The sequence below is a fragment of the Garra rufa genome, chromosome 16, assembly GCF_049309525.1.
Source record: "Garra rufa chromosome 16, GarRuf1.0, whole genome shotgun sequence".
NCBI lineage: Eukaryota > Metazoa > Chordata > Actinopteri > Cypriniformes > Cyprinidae > Garra > Garra rufa.
Window position 1 is genome coordinate 27368600 of NC_133376.1, and position 17572 is coordinate 27386171.

Below are 17572 nucleotides of genomic sequence, written 5' to 3' on the forward strand. Positions count from 1 at the left end.
AAAATAAAAAATAAAAAATAAATAAATATAAATATATAAAAAAAAAATTTAATATTTTAATAAGAATCGCGGGCAAGCACTTTCAAGAAGTTTATGTATGTGCGCAGCACAATGCGATCTTCGACCTCTCTCTCTCTCTCTGCGTTTGAGTGCATCAAATAAAGCAGCGCATTAATATGGTGATTAACGGTGATTAAACTGACTTGGAACTACCTGTGCATTAAACGGTTTTACTGCATACCTGCCATCCAATCAGAATCCAGTATCCAGACATTCCATGGAATAATACAGGAATAAATTACATCTTAAGACACATTAAAGTATAAACAGTTATTTCATATTGTTATAATATTTCACTATTTTACTTTATTACTTCACATTTTAGTACTTTTGAACAGCAGTGTATTCACACAAAGACACAAGAAAATCAATTACAAAAAAAGGAAAACGTGGTCTAAAATAGTGACAGAATAACGATATACTAATATATATTTAAATCAGCCCCAGTCACACCCTCACCCACATACAGACTATCTAACCCACTTAACACCTTAAATACACACACACAGCATGTGTACAATCACACCATGTTGTCTACAGTGGCACCGTTTGGCTCTTCCATATCCAAAACACCCACCACATTACCACCATCCAGTGCCAAAATAGCCAGACGGGTCTGCAGCTAATGTTCACACAATTATCTCCAGAGCTCTGGGTCTCTCTTCCCCCATCCTCTTATAACCTCTTCCTCCCTGCCTCACCCTGCTTGAGACCAGCCCTCATTACTGCCTGCCATCCGCTGACCTCTCACCATGGAAACCCAGCCACGCAGCTCGCACACACCTGGGGTTACAACCACAAGCAAATTCGCTCTTCGTTTCCAATCTACGACCGCCGGGAGACTGCGGAAGGGCCATCGGGAAGGGCCGAGTATATTGCGGCGTCGTGGCAGTCAGCTTGGTTTCTGGACCAGAGTGATGGGCTGGCAGGTGACCCTCTCCACTAGCAGCTGGGCCCGGCCCCAGCCGCGGGCTCTTTAATTGTTCCGCAGGGGAGCCCGAACTCTCTCCCCCTCCGGTCAATTACGGCGCTAGTCGGTTTAGACAAGATTGAGAACGCATGAGAAAGAGACAGCGAAAGGGAGAGAGATGCGTTTTGACTGGATTTCAGACAGAGTGAATGGGTTTAAATAGCCATGTGGGCCGAGAGACCCTCCATCACTGCCGAGCACCTGCGTGATAGTTATGTATCGGTCGACTAATGGACTCTGGCATTATGGGAGAGTTAAACATGCTTCAGTAGCCACAGCACGGGAAGAGGGGGGAAAGGCGTCAAACATTCTCTCTGACATGACATAGACCATTAGCATCGCCATCAACATGGCAAACACACGTTACGGGATGCCGATGCTGAAAACGACATTGAGGCGCATACAGGCGAATCAATTCAACTCGATTGTTATTATAGGGGGAGGAGGGCTTGTGCGCCTCAAGGCCTCGTCCATATAATGTCACACAACATATACTCACCAACAGTGAGTGAACTACACATACAATAAAACACGGGATGGGGAGTTTAAATGGATGCTGAAAAATGTGAATTTATATCTTGTGATTCTGGTTTTATTTCTCAGAACTGTGACTTTATTTCTCAGAATTGCGAGACATAAAATGTATAACTCGCAATAGTGAGTTTATATCTCGCAATTCTGACTTTTTTTTTTCTTAGAATTGTAAGATCTAAAGTCCAATTTTAAGGGAAAAAAGACTGATATGCTCTCAAAATTGTGAGTTTATATCTCACAATTCTGACTTAACTCGGAACTGCGTGTTATGAAATTAGAATTGCGAAATTTAAACAGCGAGTAAGCTACACATACAATAAAAGAGGGGATGGGGAGTTTAAGTGGATGCTGCTTTGACTCTGGCGTGTCACGCCGATGTCTCTAATCAAATATCAGAGAACTGATGAGAAAATGTAATACAAGGCGGTGTTGGCTGAAGTACATGAGTGCTCTGACGTTGATGGTGTGAAATGTGATTAAAATTGAATCAAGGCATATCAATCGTGTGAGGTTAATTTGTATTAACATGCCGAGCCAAAAGTGTGCTTTCAATCCCTGAGATGCCCATGGCTTCAGAAAGGTTAATAAGTTGCCTCACCTCGGCCGAGGCGGCGGAGGAAGGAAGGAAGAGGCAGAGCGCACCCATTTAATGCAAATTCAGAAGAGCACATACAGCAATATTCACATCTATACAGAACATCTGCTCTTTTGGCCTCATCTTCAGAACACTTTTTTCCTCGGAATTGTGAGATTTAAACTTGCAATTGCAAGTTATAAAGTGAGAACTGCGAGATATAAACTCCCAATTCTAAGAAATGAAGTCAGAATTGCGAGTTAAAACTTTTTTTTCTCAGAATTGCATGATATAAACTTACAGTTGCAAGTTACAAAGTCAGAATAACATGATATAAAATCGCAATTGCAATAAAGTCAGAATTCTCGCAATTCTGTATCTCGCAATTCTAACTCTATAACTCACAATTGTAAGTTTATATCTCGCAATTCTGACTTTTTGTCTCACAATTAAAGTTATAAAGTCAAATTATGTTGTTCTCACAATTGCGAAATTAAAACCAGAATGGATTTAAACTCTTATTTCTGATTTTTTTTTTTCTCAGAATTGTGAGATACAAACTCGCAGTTGTGAGTTATAAAGTCAGAATTGTGGGATATAAATTTGCAATTCTTAGAATAAAAAGTCAGAATTGTGAGTTTATATCCATTCTGGTTTTAATTCTAATAATTGCGACTTTTTTTCTCACAATAGCGAGTTTAAATCTTACAATTCTGACTGTATAACTCACAATTCTGACTTTACTCGGAACTCTGCAATTCTGAGGTAAAAGGCACAATTGCAAGATATAAAATCGCAACTGCAATAAAGTCAGAATTCTCGCAATTCTGTATTTCGCAATTCTAACTTTATAACTCACAATTGTAAGCTTATATCTCGCAATTCTAACTTTTTTCTCACAATTATAGTTATAAAGTCAAATTATTTTGTTCACATGATTGTGAGTTTATATCTTTTTTTTTCTCACAATTGTGAGACATAAACTCGCAATTCTGAGAAAAAAGTCTCAATTATGAGAATTAAAACCAGAATGGATATAAATTCTTAATTCTGACTTTTTAACCCGGAACTGCGTGTTATAAAATTAGAATTGCGTGATTTAAACTCACAATTCTGAGGTAAAAGGCACAATTGCAAGATATAAACTAAATTCTTACTAATTCTTACTAAATTCTAAACTAAAATCTTGACATTCTGGTTTTATTTCTTAGAATTGCGACTATCTCAGAACTGCAAATATATCTCTTAGAATTGCAACTTTATCTCTCAGAATTCTGACTTTTTTTCTTGCAAATTGCAAGTTTAAATCTTGCAATTCTGGCTTTTTTTCTTGAAATTTCAAGTTCATATCTCATAATTCTGATTTTATAACCCCCAATTGTGTCTCACAATTCTAACCAAAAAAAGTCAGAATTTTGAGTTTGTATCATGCAATTGTGAGAAAAAAGTCAGAATTGAAAGATGTAAACTCAAAATTGCAAGACAAAATGTCTAAATCGTGAGATAAAAAGTCACAATCATCTTTTTTAAAATTTTATTCAGTGGCAGAAATGGGCTGAAAAATAAAAGCTAAATACAAATATCAATAAACTAAATTTGTAACATTAAAATTAAATTAAAAGTGAAAAATAAAAGCCAATTCAAAATATTAATATACTAATATATAACAGAACAAAATAATAAATGAAAATAGAAAAACATCAGTAGTGCTCTAGCACTTCATACTACAAACATTTTTAATGAAATTAAATAATTGCATTTTAAAATGCAATTACATGCAAAAAAATGCCACTTGATTTTGAAGTTTACTTCTTTGAACAACTATATTCTCTCTTTCTCTCTGCATTATCTCAGCTGTAAAGTTGACAATTAGCTGCCGGATCAAAGTTTGGAGTCAATCCCATTCGAAGTCACAAATGATGAAATGCTTTCTATATTGCACCCTGTGGCTGTTTGCGAATGGATTTAGTGACAAGACGTGGTGAAAAAAAATGTGCCAGGATGGAGGCTTGTATCAGCATCTAAGCAGCACACCACAGACACAAACACTTTACTCCGGTCCACTGCCAAGGGCTGACCAACACCTTAGAAAATTGGAAAGAAAAAAAAGGCGAGGAAGAGAAAAGCAGACAGAGAGAGAAAGCATAAATAGGTATCTACTGTTCTGCTGGTTTGGAATCTTGGTAAAGCACAGCGTACACTACAAGACAGAAGCCTGTTGCTCTTTTATGTTTTAAGACAACAAAAAGCCTAGATTGTAGCCAATTCACAGCGTGTGCCTATCATCAACTAGTGTCAGGTGTTCACAAATAAGATTGCGTCCTCACACTCCTATTTAATGCTATTAAAATAATGTATGTCTATTAAAAGTATGCTATGTATTAACAATTTTGGAGCTAAGGGAACATTCATATCTCTGAACGTTCATATGCAATGCTTCCTTAAGCCAGTCTTGGTTTATGTTCAAAATAAAGACACCTTACTTCCTTCCTTTCTTGCTTTCGACCAAACATGCATTACTTAGAGTTGGTCAAGATACACATGAGGTCAGAGATCAGGAGAGCAGGAACAAATAAGACAAAATGTCAGAGAGAAGGTCGAGCTGTCAGACCATATGGCTCTCATACATCAAGCGAAGACCTCAAAAGCTGATCTTTGCTGGCGAGAGGTCAAGAAAACTCTCACAAACGTTCAAAGAAGAGAACAGAAATGGTGATTGAATGAAACAAAGGAGAAAGGAACACAGATTGAGACTGAGCAAGAAGGATCTATAGAAATCAGGCCTTGAGGAGACATTTACTCACTATATATATATATATATATATATATATACAAGCTTCTTCACTGTTACTCGACTTACTCACCCTCATTATTTTCCTTTTATTCTATGTAATTACTATTACAGCTGATGCACCACATAAGTGTCATAACAGTTTACACGAAATGTGTGCTATATTTCAACTTGTCTAAAGCTATTCAACAACCTTATGTGTCAAGTATCACGTCATCAGTGTCATGACCAATCAACGAGTCATTCTTTTGAGTCAGATTTATCAATGAATCAGATTATAAAAATAGTTTGAATGATTTGTTCATCAACCAGATTGATCCAATCAACTCACTGACTCACTGGGGGTGAAAACTATGAGTGAATCATGACTTCAAAGAGTCTCACAATAGGCTAATTTATGATGTCTGAAGATTTGGAACAGACGCTTTAGAACGGCACAACAATTTAAATTTTTACATGAACTATCGCTTAAATACTTAAAAAAATTAGGTGTCCTAATATTGTTTTGGAGTCCCCCACAGTAGGTTTAAATGCATCTAAGTTCAGAAAACGTAATTTTCTCAGAATATAAATGTATACATCGAGTCATTTGTAGATGATTTTGAAGCAGATTTTCGAACCAGCTTTGAGTGTAATGTCTGTAAACCCCTCTCTTTCATGAGCCTACTCTGCTCTGATTGGTCAGCTAGCCAAGCCTGTTGTGATTGGCACAGAGAGGAGTACTTGAGCTCAAATTAACGTCATATTTAGCCCCTGGAATGCAAATTTACCAGGGGGACCTTGTCAAAAAGCATGTATTTTACACCCCGTAACGCGATTGGGATAGTTTTGAGAAGCAATTGGGTGGGGGGTTTTGTTGTGAAAACCTGGCAACCCTGAGCACCTTTACATAAAACAGTTTTATTCAGTTTAGCTGCTAAACTGTAAACACTTCACAAAACAATAAAGGTATCTACGTTAGCTAAGTGCTAACGTGACTTACTGATGAAACAACACAGTTTGTAAACCAAAATATGTCAAAGTTACATTCTTTATTATTAAATTAAGTAATTAGAACAACAACAGTCTACATTAATCGGCACTTTCTTAAGAAATATTGGGTTCACTGCGAATTATCAGAACTATTTTAGTAAGACAGTAATATTGTGGTTTACCTAGAAACCTAAAGCTGCACTAGGTGTACATTAAATATTAGCAAAAAAATAATAATATTTTGAGCACTTACTTGAAAATGTGCAAATAACGTATCAATCGTACTTACAGGTTGTGGTTCAGAGACACTTTTAGGACTATGCTAAATTGCTACTCAGTGACGTATAGTGTAACAGGCAGTTTACCAGTTTACAAATACCAGGCAAGTTTAGAAAATATGATGACTCGTTAATGCAATTCTGAGTCAACTTTTTCTTTTGAGAGACAATATCTTTATGTATAATGCACTTTTTTGATTCACAGCTTCGCAGACTCTTCACATTGAAGGTAAGCTATGTTACAAACTGCCAAAACAATTTATTTTTTGAAAACCCATATGACCTGCTCTTTAAAATCTCCATACTCTATCATTCCATCTGTAAAAAGGACATTAGATGCCCATTTTCCACAAGTTGGTACGATTGTTTAGGGTCTTCATAAAATGCCTGCAACATACTTTGGTTAAAATTTCTCAATTTCTCTTTTACTTTGTTCACAAGGAGCTGTTTTAGTGCATGTCTCTTTAAATGATAATAAGCTATTGCTCATCAAAAACAAAACTAATCCACTCTGTCCTCAGTGGCTCTGATGTACAAAACACCTTCATTGCTTATGAGGCATTGTTGCTACAGCTTGAGCGCTGAGAAAATGGCGTACTGCGGACAACTGGCTGAGGGCGCGAATATGCTAATATAAGACAGTCCATCAGGGGTCGTGGGTGGGGACTCAGCAGTATGACGTCATATTGCTCAGAAATTAACTAGGCTTTTTAGGGATTAAAAAAACACCATGGAAAGGGAATTTTGCATACAATCTCCCCTTAAGGTTGCTTTCAGTGCTTCTCTCCTTGACCTCTATCCATTGCTGTCCACGACAGCCCACCCCTCCCTTGCTTTTTTCATTCCCCTTCAAAACTCACTCTCTTTTCCCCAAACTGTCTTGTAACGCTGGTCTCCAATCAGGGCGAGGGCTGTTGTGCGGTTGTCTGGGCTCTCGGCTCAGCTTTCCACAGAGAAGAGGCTTTTCACGCCACAGAGTGTGTTGTTGATATTCAGCGAGGCTCCATCTTGAGCACGCAGCACCGGGATTGTTTACTCGACAGGCAGGCGAGGGGAGGCGATGGGGGGACAGCGAGCATGTCGTCCCCTCTACTCTTCAGACCTCTCTCTGCACTCTCTTGCCGCCCTGAACCAATTCCACCTCAGAGTCTCGGGGACAAATTAAACATGATAAGACGTCACCACACAGGCCTAGAGAGCAAGGGAAGAGGATCACACCGAGATGTGGCCTCTGCAGCATTTTTGATTTGTATGGAAATTAGAAGTCAAACTGCTCGAACAGCCAATAAAGTTGCAGTCTGAGAAATGTAACATTTAGATAAGAGACTATGGTGGCAATTACCACTGATAACATGAGCAAAAAAAAGAAAGAAAGCAAACAAAGCGTGAATTTGAATGATGCTATTTCTGAAATACTAACATTTGTTTTGACTATTTGTACATTTCTCACATTTTTTAATTTAACTACAGTCAATATTAAGTTTAAAGGGATAGCTCACCCAAAAATGAAAATTTTATGTTCATCTGCTTACCTCCAGGGCATCCAATATGTAGGTGACTTTGTTTCTTCAGTAGAACACTAACAAAGATTTTTAACTCAAACCGTTGCAGTCTGTAAGTCATATAATGGCAGTCAATGGGACCCACGACTTTGAGAGGCAAAAAAACATACACAGTCAAAACCAAATTAAACTCTGGGGCTCATGACGATACACTGAGGTCTTAACACACAAAACAGTCGGTCTCTGCAAGAAACTGAACAGTACTTATATCATTTTTTACCTCTGATCCACTGCAATGTCCAACTATGAACGTTTCTTGCACAGGCCGATTGTTTCGTGTGTTAAGACCTCAATGTATCGTCACAAGCCACAGGGTTTAATTTGGTTTTGTCTGTGTACGTTTTTTTCTCAAAACTCTCAAAACCATGGATCCCATTGACTGCCATTATATGACTGACAAACTGCAACGGTTTGAGTTAAAAATCTTTGTTTGTGTTCTACTGAAGAAACACATACAGTCACCAACATCTTGGATGCCCTGGGGGTAAGCAGATAAACATCAAATTTTCATTTTTGGGTGAACTATCCCTTTAACACACAACCTTGTGATCCACAGAACAAATTGGATTAGAAAGATTTGAAAATATTATTGTATTCAAGTGAGATGTAAGCTCGCCTAGCACAAGAAACACAGAGGAACTAGTTCCATTAACATATGCAGACATGAATATTTCCAAACCGCAGTGGCAAAAGAAACACACCCATCACCACACGGTGAGCGGGGCGCATCTCTCTGGGGTACTCAGAGTCCCCATGCCCACGTCTGGGATGCTTCGTTGTGGAAGTAGTTTGATGCGGACCCCCGCAGGGCCTAAGAGGATGTGACTCCAGCCTAAATACATCGTCTCTCACTGTCAAACCCCACGGCAGAAAGAAAATAAAGTTCCTCCTTCCTCTCTACTCGTCTGCCCGGGAGACGATATGCCTCTGTAACGTGCCGTTGTTTTGGTTTTCTTATTTCGGTCTTGTTTTCCTTCCCTCCAGGCTTCATGTGGAGGGCACACGTCACTATTTTGAAGAGATGTTGATTATTCATGTACCCCATACTGACAGGAATACTTTAAATGATCAGGTGAAGCATGGCCTATTCATCTCAGTCTTAGCTTGTCCAATCATGTCATACGACAGTAAATGCAAAACTAGAATAGTGACGGCGATTAAGCCTGTGAATATGAATGTTTTTCTTTGTACAAATCAGAACGTCTTCACTTTAGTCTACTTTCCCCATCCCTGGGAAATTAAATCAGGATACTTGTCTTATAGTAAGTACTTGCTAAGATAATACTACTTGTTTAGCACGAGGATCTTGCACCAGAAAACTTTCATTAATCTTAGGCTTAACAGCTTTGGTTGAGAGCAGTTGCATGATACAGTACATTTAAAGCTATTCTGAGTATAAGACATAATTATAGTGTTTTCATAGACCTCTTTAGACTGGATTTGGACATTCTGTTGTAGTCGCGTACAGCGATTTAGTCTCTTAACTTTCCTTAAACTTTCTCGGGGGAAATCAAGTAGACAAAAAGAAACCAGCAACTTCTACCTCCTACACAAAGTCCACAATAGATAAATGACAAGCAAAACTTGCACTTAAACATCCCCAAATGAGGAGTTATGAAGCAAGGATTTCATTGAAAGTTTTAGAGTTTCTTGGAGACAGGTAGCACGGCGTGATGGTATTTTCAAATGGGCTGTTAAGTGCAGTGGTTGCCCAAATTGCTCCCCTCTGAGGTAAGATGATTAAAGTCAGTGGGACATCCGAGTGTAGCGATATGAGCCAAGAACGGTGGGGTATCCTTCTCAAAATGCACAGACTCCTGTATCCAGGTCACCCCCTGTGGCCTCTCTAATGCACAATAAACTCATTACAGCCCATTAATATTTAACTATCTAATTTTCCTGCATATGTGATTTATTAGAGAACGGCAAAAATGAGCAAGACTGTGGGCCCAGGCTGAGGCGAAGCACAGTGGGCAAACAAAGAAAAATTAGCACGGGCCACATTGGCTTTATTGAGACAAATTGGCTCTGCGTATGAGAGCAATTAGAGAAATCGCTTTCTTTTCAGAAGCATGCCACCAGAAAGCAACTCTCTATTTTTGGTATTAACACAGCAGAATTCGATAAAGTCCTTTGCTGTCAGCTGAGTAGAATTAAAAGAGAGCCAAAATCTAGCTTCAAGGTCATAAAGAAGCCAGCCAGTGTCGCTTTAATGCGAGCCGGTTCAATGTTGGTCCATCTTGGTGACATCCCAGGCAGTTTCTATGTACAATAACATTTCAAAACAATGATTGCATCATGAATTTACGATTTTATGAAGCAGCACGTCTCCTTCTCCAATATGGTCTCTGAAGCCAACACTGCTATAAGCTCTTGCTGAGAAAAAAGCTGTGATTTTATAAAAGTGCAGGTGCCAACCAGTAGTGATCTGATGATAGAAAGAGCAAGCCATCAAACGAGTGTGTGTTGAGAGAAACAGTGTGTGCACTTGAGTTTTTAGTGCAAGACTGGCTAGCCTTGGGTCCAGATGGACATGTTGATGTCCGAGGATGAGTGATTTTCTGGAGTGATGAAAGAGAAAGAGAGACAGAGAGAGAGAGGAGGGAGAGGGCCAGAGTCATGTGGACAGAGCTGCACTGGCAGATGCTTCCATTCGCAATAAACAGCATCAGCAATAAACAGCTCTGTCCTTAGGGGAGACAAGTGGAATGATCTAACCCCCTGTTCAAAGCGCTTTAGCATGCTGCTTATCAAAAGCCTCCTTTATTATTTTACTGTGGCATTAAGACCAAGCTGTTAATATGAGCCAGGCTGGAGAACAATTCCACTGCGTCCTGCATTCATCTGCCGCGGGGCGTAACAGGATTGGCTTGTATGGAAATAAACATAATTCTAATCAGGCAGTGGTCCTGTGTTATAAAGCCTGGTATGGAAACCTCAAGGATTCCAGTTTCCTTTGAAACTGGGATGTGTTATGTTACATAAAATACATTTGCGTCTGTAATGCCTATATGTCCTTTTTCAAAGACATAACACTGCTGTCATTACAGATTACAGGCTTGAAACTGACAACAAGGCAATTCAAGCTCGAGAGCCTTTTAGGGCATCTTGCTTCTGTCTTATATCTAGCAGTCTGTGTAGGGATTTGAGCGTGTATTTCTGATTTCTGAAAAACCTGGTGTGAGAGCTTATCTGAGGCCTCTGATCACGAACAGGTTAAGCCTGAATCCATCATTATAGGGCAAAGCATCCGGGTCATTTTAGGACCCTCCGTAACCCAAGGATTAAGCCTTGGCAGGGGCACACAAGGAATGTCGGGGTACTAAGGAGGAGGGAGGAGTGGAAACAGTTGTTCAGAGAGTTCAGAGAGAATTTGATGAAATTTTGGCTGATGAATGGGGATCATGCCAGGCCCCTTGCGGGGAAGCTGAGGTCCTAAGTCACAGCCATGTTTTTAAAAGTGAAATCTGTCATTGATGCTTTACACAGCTGGCAGACGATCTAAAAAGATAGAAAAGTGAATGCTGGCACAAGGGCTAAATATAAATATGTGCAAAAATTACAATCCGTGTAGACAAAGACACAACTAAAACAAGCGTATTTAAAACTATGGCACACCTGTTCAGTATTGAATGGCATTTACAGAATGACATAAACTAATAAATAAACACATTTAACATCAATATCAAATGTCAAAATGTAAATTACAACATAAATGATCACAACCATAAATGCAAATTGGATTATTGTAAAGGATTTTCCTACCATCGTAATTCAACCTAAAAATACCACTCTCAGTCTGCTGCTACAGGTAATGCACCTTGACAAAGCCACACTTAAAAACTTTGACCTAAAACTATTTATTTGAGCATGGCAGGACGCTGAAAAATAGTGTGAGCTATTGAAATGACCTTTAAAAATGTATATAGCAGAGACAAAATTAAAACAAAAAAGCTACCTGTGTGAAACCTCAATTCTCTAAAACATACTGACAAACTTAGCAAAATGAATAAAATCAATATACTTACAGTGGTGGCCAAAATGATTAGTACACTAGTATATTCACCAGCTAAAAAATGTCAGTTAGTTTAATCTTTTGCTGTAGTGTGTCAGTAGGAAATATCAGTTTACATGTCTAAACATTCATTTTGCCATTAATTGTAATAATCCAGTGAGATTTTTGTTTGGAGTCTGATAACAGCCAGTGTTCCACACAGAGATCTCATCATCCAGTCTGTCTGGAATGACATGAAGAAACAGAAAAAACTGAGACAATAATAACTGTGGTAACATCTTCAAGATGCTTCAAGAAACCTACCTACAAAGCTACAGTACTGTTAAAAGTTTTAGGCACTTATGTAAAAAAGCTGTAGAATGAGGATGCTGTCAAAAAATAATGTCATAAACAGGTTTTCTTTATCAATTAACTTCTATTAACTAAATTACATCAACATTTGGTGTGACCACCTTTTGCATTTAAAGCAGCTTCTGCCCTAGGTGCACTTGTGCAGTTTTTCAGGTAGCTTTGCAGATAGGTCTCTTGAAGCACAGTTCTTCTGGATTTAGTCAGTTTCAGTTTGCTCTGTTTCTTCATGTCATTCCAGACCGATTGAATGATGATGAGATCAGATCTCTGTGTGGAGTACTGGCTGTTGTCAGACTCCTTATGCAAACAAAAATCTCACTGGATTATTACAATTAATGGTGAATTGAATTTTTGGAAATGTAAACTGATATTTTCTACTGAAACACTACAGCAAAAAGATAGAAGCAACTGACTTAAAACCATTTTTAGCTGGTGAAAATACTAGTGTTCTAATAATTTTGGCCACCACTGTGCATCTAAATAAACTTGTTGTAATGTTGACACAATATCATGCTGTGTATTGATTATGCAGTTAACCCTAATTAATTTAATCATAATTAATTTGATCATTTGGCATATAATGCACAAATGTGAACAAAATGTTTGGTCGCTTGACAGCTCTCATTTGTGCATTTGCTGTACTATCACATGGGGCATTGCTTTAATCTTCACGACTGATTCTGTGAGAGATATATGGAACTCTACAAATTGACCCTCACTTGCTTTTCATTGCTTTTCCTCTCTCTTTCTCTCTCATCATAGGCTCCCCGGTCATTAAGAGACAAAAATGATGGTAGTCCTCCTTTTTAGAGGTCAAGTGCTGCCCTGGGCTCCTCCTTCTCCATGAATTACTTCAGCATTGACACCAATTATTAAAATACATCTTCATTAGATCTCGCTTCAGAGCTCCATCTGTGGAGCAGCCAGGAGCCATCTTCACCACCCCATCGCACTTAATTTACCCAGATCAAACTCATCTATTGCCGGAGCCACTCAAAGTACCAGCATGAGCGGGGCTGAGCTGTGCCTCCCCAAAAAGCTCCTTCATTTCGAGTTACTGCTAGTCTATGTATGCAAGAGCAAAAAAAAAAAAAAAAAAAGCTACCATACGACTTCATTCAACATCAATTTGCACTTCAAACCGATGCAAAAAACACAGCTTTCCTCACCAAGCAGGAAAAGGGAGGAGTGCGTGCGATCACAGAGAATATCAGTGAAGTGTTCAGGTGCTGCTGTGAGTTCAAATTTCGGTAAGAATTCATATGATGCACCATTTAAAGAGGACGGTGGCGCTGATGTGGTTTATATTTCAAAAGCAACAAGCAATGCATGTCATCACCGTGCCGAAGAGTCAGGCTTCTATTTTCTTGAGAGCGGATGTCAGCGGTGAAGAAAACCTATTAGGCCGAGAGGAGGAGCAAGTTTTGCCAGCATCCATCTTATTTCAGCGGCACATAAAAGCGGAGGCGTTGAATTGCTTTTCAAATGCAGTAGGCCATGCCACACACTCAATTCACCAGTGTATCCGATTTGATCCCCCAAGCAGAAACACAAGCAGAACCATTGATTGATACCACCAAGCGAAGGGAGTCTGGGGGAAATAGGGAATAAGAGTGTGAGAGAGAGAGGGGGTGGAAAGGCCAAGCAACTGTGGCTACAAGGAAAACAACATTACAATAAAATCGGAATCTGACAAAGAAGAGGATTTAAATAAGGTCTGCATTTTTGAAAAAGCTCATGTTGCTTCTAAGGCATGTATTGACAGAAGGTGACTGTGGACAATCATGCTAATCTACAAGACTACGATTTGGGACAAAAGGGCACAACACTAGGGTTTTTTTTCTCAAAAGGTCAAGCCCAGAGCATATTTGCAGAGGATGAACCATTGATTAAACAAGTTAATAAGTAGTGAGTACTTTCTGTATACCAGTTGTTCTCAAAACTGAGGTCAAACAGTGGAATGTCAAACTGCCCCCAACGGCATGAAGCATGACTCTAGAAATACATATTGTTATTCAAAGTATGCTGTTCATATCCCAAGTTTTGGGTTTATAAAACTATTTTTTTACTTTTTTTACTGTAAGACATATTTTTACTTTGACAGTATGAAGTGTGAATAGGTAATATTATCTCTCTCTCTAAGTTTCCTGGTAGTGTTCTGAAGTGTCTTCAAGTCCACAAACCACAATTTTAGTCCACGCTCAAAGAAACCACAAAAAAAAAAAAAAGCTGGCTGGTCAACAAAAAATATTATTCCATTTGACTTCAAAGCCTGTGAGCATTCAGATGTTTGATTTCCTGAAGACAAGCTCAAAAGTGGTCTGCCTTTGACTGAGCTTTACTGGATTCACAATGTTATCAATAATTAAAGCAGTCTGACAGTGCAGTTTCAAGTGTTTCTACACAGATGGGGGAAGTTTTAGATAAAACTTGCATAGCTTCCAAAACTTCCAAATACTTACTAAATATTTGAATTAGATTGCAACATCTGAAGCTAATGTTCAAAATGATGTGTTAGCAAATGTAGACTTATAAATAGACTATATTTCATCCTACATCGCTGTTTTACATTTTTTGGTTAAGGCCTTTGCACATATACTTTGTAAAAAATTGGTCAGTAGTTCTGTAGCGATATAGGGAGATTTTGAAGTTGGAGGAAAACATGAGATGGGAGTTTTTCGACCAACCCTAACTGTCTTGAACCGGAATACACAGAGTACATGCACAGCTAGACAAGATAAGCAATTGAGGTTAAAAAGTATATAAATTGTCAATTTGTTTTAGAAAATAATCGTTTTGCTAGATAAGACCCTTTGAAGCTGCATTTAAACAACATTTTGGAAGTTTAAACTCGCAGGCACCCTAAAAGTCAACTATATGAAGAGAAATCCTAAAAGTTTTCCTCAAAAAACAAATTTTCTTCACGACTGAAGAAAGAAAGACATGAACATCTTGGATGTGGGGTGAGTAAATTATCTGTAAATTTTTTGTTCTGGAAGTGAACTTTTAATGGACTGAGAAGGGTCTAGCAGTAGCATGATTCGATGTAACTAGAGGATATTAATAAAAAAAATGCCATTATGTGTATACTGCTCAAATAAATAAATGCTCAAAATATCAAATAAATAAATGAGTCAAAATATCAATTTCATAATTTTGTTAAGAAATGAACACTTGCTTTAACTTGCATTATGTCTGTAGTTTGGCCCTATTCTTCAGAAGCTAAAAAAGGTCTAATTTTCAATGCTCCGTGTGTGTGTGTTTACTAATGTGTGTGTACACTTGAATGGGTTAAGTGCAGAGCACAAATTCTGAATATGGGTCACCATACTTGGCCACATGTCCTTTCCTTTCCTTTCCTTTCCTTTCCTTTCCTTTCCTTTCCTTTCCTTTCCTTTCCAGTACAGTAAGAGTCTGGATCTCTTGAAAGACATAGATCAAAAATCCCTGATGATCATATCCTTGTTTTGTTAAAAGCTATTTAACACCAGGCCCTATGAGCGGCAGCATAGTAGAAAAAAGAAGAGCAGCCATCAATACCAAATCTCAAAGAGCAGTAAGACTCTCACTCTGGGGGAAAACTAGATAACAGAGGCTCATTTTGTATACTTTACAGAGGGCAAGAACACATTTACACCTCCTCGACTCATTGTTCATTACTTGGCGGTCTCTAGATAAACACTTTAGCTATAAGCGAGTCGTCGAGAGCGTTTTTCCCTGGCACTTCCAGGCGGACCACACTCACCACTACATAAAGCGGCAGTTGCGCAGACAAATGAAGCAAAGCTTGACCAATGACTGCTCTGCCAGCTCTGCTATGAGGATTTATAGTGTGTGGCAAAACCGAGCATCTGCGAGGCCTTATAAAGTAATTCATCCCTGGAGACTGCCAGCTGCACCTAGTTTAAAAAAAAAAAAAAAAAGGCTGGATACAGGGTGAAGACACCACCTACCACCTCCTCCTCCTCCAAATGGTGCCGTGAAAGTATATTTTAGAAATGCAGCCTTGGCAGTACACTAAGACTCACTCATCAGATGGCAGACAGTTCAAAGTCAGTGTGATTACCAGTGGCATAACACCGCTCTCTCTTCCCTTCAGCGGTGAGGTTTACCATTGGTTAATAAACTTTGAATTAAAAGTGGTACGAGGAAGTAAGGTTCTACTCGTTGTGTGAAAGTTCCCAGAATGGGCCCAAATCACATCTTACTCACTTCAAAGCTTGAGTCGCAGAATTCAAGCTTCATCTTAAAAGAACTGCTGCAACTATCAAACACAGAAAAGCATATTTCATTCATGAAGACGTTCAGTTAGGGTTCAGAAACAGACCTGGGGAGAGTCGAGTCAGTGGGTACGCTTCAGGCGTAATTGATAGGAACTGAGCCAAAGATAGGTCCCTGAGGAACTCCTCAACTCTTACTTATAAAACCCACACCTTTGCAGAGAAAAACTAAAGAAACAATACAAAGTGTAGACGACTGAAACCTAAACACAATTATATCTAAAAAAAAAAAAAAAGGTGCTCTGCTTCACAGGAACAGGCTGTGTTTTTGTCAGTGGAAGTACAAACCCCAGTAGTAATCAGCAGCGGTTATATTCAAGAGTCATGTAGGCACTTCTGCACGCCTAAACCACCACATTATGCTTAAAGTGTTGCTGGATGGAGTTTAACAGGCCAATATAATGTCGATACTGGAGAATAAGAGGAGTTATCTGGAGCTTTGCCAGTGGGCTAACGCTAGCAAACTCCACAGACTGCGGTCAATCTGCTCTCAGATCAGTTCACTTCAATGACTGATCATCTGACCGCCGCTGCACACATGAGCAGACTCTTCAATTGTGCTCAATGTCTGACAGGCCCACTGCAATGCCCCTTTATAAAACAGGCATTAAAATCTACCGAGGCCACTCACTGTCAAAGGTTCAACTTGCTGCCTTGCCGAAGAAAACATCCACTTTATCCTTTATCCTTTCCGAGCAGTGTGAATAAACAAGGGAAGCAAACGGAGAAACAAACTGGCCAAAACAAGAGTGCAACTCTCTGTACTGTAACTTTCTCTCTCCTTCTTTCTTCCTCACTGTCTCTCGAGGGGCATCCAGTGAAGCGGAAAGGCAGCCAAGCTAACCAAGCATGTCTGTCCTCTGCTCCTATCGAAACCCACAGCCACTTAGAGAACGGTTCCCGTGAAGGAAGAGGGATGCTTTGTAAACTGACTCGGTGCTGACATGTAAAGTACACTTCTACCTCTGCAGCTCCGCTAATTGGCACCGAGCTAAAAGCTTATTTAATCTGATTGCAGAGAGTACACAAAAAAGGGGAAGTCCGTGGAAACTGAGACAGTTTTATAAAGATAATTAAGATTTCACAGTGACGATTAGTTTCCAAATGCTTGGATGGATGAAAGCAGGTATCAGGGTAGCTGAAATGACGTGTGCCTATGTGATTAGGCCGAGGCAAAGCAGGTTG

General features: G+C 39.1%; 1 protein-coding gene across 4 annotated transcripts in view; it reads right to left on the reverse strand.

The window, feature by feature from the left end:
- The window catches only part of diaph2 (diaphanous-related formin 2), a 541097-nt gene that overhangs the window by 303166 nt on the left and 220359 nt on the right, over nucleotides 1–17572 (reverse strand). The gene's annotated exons all lie outside the window — the stretch shown is intronic.